Source organism: Meleagris gallopavo, chromosome Z (genome assembly GCF_000146605.3).
Source record: "Meleagris gallopavo isolate NT-WF06-2002-E0010 breed Aviagen turkey brand Nicholas breeding stock chromosome Z, Turkey_5.1, whole genome shotgun sequence".
Lineage (NCBI taxonomy): Eukaryota > Metazoa > Chordata > Aves > Galliformes > Phasianidae > Meleagris > Meleagris gallopavo.
The window spans coordinates 27,667,476-27,670,000 of NC_015041.2; positions in this window are offsets into that span (position 1 = coordinate 27,667,476).

Consider the following 2,525-nt stretch of genomic DNA (forward strand, 5'->3'; position numbering starts at 1 on the left):
CTTTTTTCCGTTTTTTTCCCAGCAGAATTAGTCCCACATTTACTGAATTGAATGGATCAACTTCCTAATGTTGCAATAAACATCACAACAGTATAATTCTTTCTTAAAACAACTGTATTACATGCTTGAATGATCATTATTTTCAGACTTCAGAATTTTACACAGACTGAATACCATGTCAACAAAGAAAATGACACAAAGTAACATTTACTTTATTTCCCCTTTATAATAGATTGAATAAGAACAAATAAGAAAGTTATGAAGCTTAGGGTACGGTCTCTGATGCAGTATCCACAAGACAGTAAATTTAAGAATCTTTCCTGGAAGAAGCAAAGCAATATGCAGGACTGTGACAATGGATTTCAAGAGAGCCAACTTTGACCTCCTCAGAGACAGACATGGAGGTATCCCATGTGTTCAGGCTCTGGAAGGTAAAGGAAACCAAGAGAGATTTCTGCCTGTCAGAAACTGTAAGAAAGGTTCAGATAGCTGTTTACTCTGAGTGCCTTGAACCTTTTCCCAGGGACAAGATAAGTATGGCATAAGGTGTGAACAGGTGAATGATCTTTTCCAGAAAGTGACTGATTTTCAGGAAGAAGTTCAAAAGGCTGTGTAGTACTAGAGCCACTGAGACAGAGTTTGACAGGAGGTTTAATAATCATATTCCAGTGGTGGACAACACTGAGAGGGAGACGCCTTGGTCCCTAATAGCTCACAAAAACAGGGCTCCGTTTCAGTCTCCACCACCAAGTTCACTATCAAGAACAGATATGAAGCTCTTGCAGCAATGCAAGACACCCATTACAAACGTCTGCAAGGAAAAATCATACGAATATGGTAAGAAAGTTCAGGAACCACAAGAAGGGCTTCCTTAAGTGTGTCAATAACAAAAGGAAAACTGCAGAAAATGTGGGGCCGCTGCTGAGTGATCTGGGTGCCCTGGTAGCAGAGGATAATAAGAAGGTGGAGGTACTGAATGCCTTACATGCCTCAGTTTTTCATGCTAAGGCTTTGAAGCTCCTGGAGATAAGAGAGAGAGTCTGGAGAAAGCTTCCCCTTGGTCAGGAGGATCTGGCCAGAGATTGTCTAGGTAAGCTCAATATACTCAAATCCACAGACCCCAATTGGATGCAATCACAAATGCTGAGGGAGCTGCCAGAATTGACTGCCAAAGCTTTCCCAATCATTTTTTGAAAGTCATGGAGAACACAGGAGATCCTTACAAGGAGTGAAGGTAAGCCAATGCTATCTCAGTCTTCAAAAATTGCAGGAAGGAGGACCTGGAAATTATAGCCTGTCTCCCCCATGAAGTTTGTTGATGCAAAGCTGGGAGGAGTGGCTGATACACCAGAAGGCTGTGATACCATGCAGTTAGGCCTGGACTGGTTGGTGAGTTAGGCAGCGAGGAACCATTGTGGTTCAACAAGGAGAGATGTAGATTCCTACACCTGGGGAGTAGTAATGACAAGAATCAGTACAGGCTGGGGGCTGACCTGCCATAAAGAATGTCTACAGAGAAGGACCTAGATATTCCAGTGGATGACAAGTTAACTACTGGAGAGAGTCCAATGGAGGGCATAAAAAATCATTAAGGCCCTGGAGCATCTCTGCTATGGTGAAAAGCTGAGAGACCTTGAATTGTTTAGCCTGGAGAAAAAATAAAATAAAATAAAATAAAATACTGAGAGGACTTTAAATAGTAGTTTTTGTTAATATTGCTAAAATTTATGGCATCGTTAATGTATTTTACCATACAATCCTCAAATGTTTTATGGTGGATCTATACTTTATGATATAAGCTGAAGCATGAAGATATTAAGAGTGATTATTTATAGACATCCTTTCTGATATAGCAAATGCCCAATGTTATCACTAAAAATATATTGGAATCCAACAATAATGTGTAACACATGTTTTTTTGTTATTGCTATTTGTATTGCTTTTTTTTTTAGCTTTGGAGGAGTTCTCTGAAATGAGATAATTGAATGTCTCTCTCCAATTTATAAGGAGAGGAGGTTCTTTGATAGATTTATGCCAGATGTGAGATTAAGAAACAACGGTTCAAATGTTGGTCTGGTCAGTTTATTACAAGTCTTAATCAATCAGGGAGATGAGGCAGGGGAGGCTGGTGACTATTATGAATTAGGGTGGTGAGGAAGGGAAAGTGGAAGATAGAAAAGATAGGAAAGAAGCAAGAATTGCGTACAGCAGGGATAGTCACCAGAAAATCCAACAGCATCCCTCTGCATGCTGTTCTCATGGTCTGAGGCAAAAGAGCAGGGGATAGCAGCAGCAGATTAGCCGGCCTTCGGCAGCAAGTGGATATAACAACAGAACAAGTCCAGGAGGAAGTGGCAAGTCTCAGGTAGCAGGCCCAGGAGAGTCCGTCAGCAGGCAGGCATCATGTTGTGAGGCATCTTATATCAGACACCTACCCTCATGGCCGTTGGTTCCTTTTTTATTATCCTCCTTCTGCCAATGTGGCAATCCTAGGCACTTGGGTCAGTGCCTTCTGAGATGTCTAT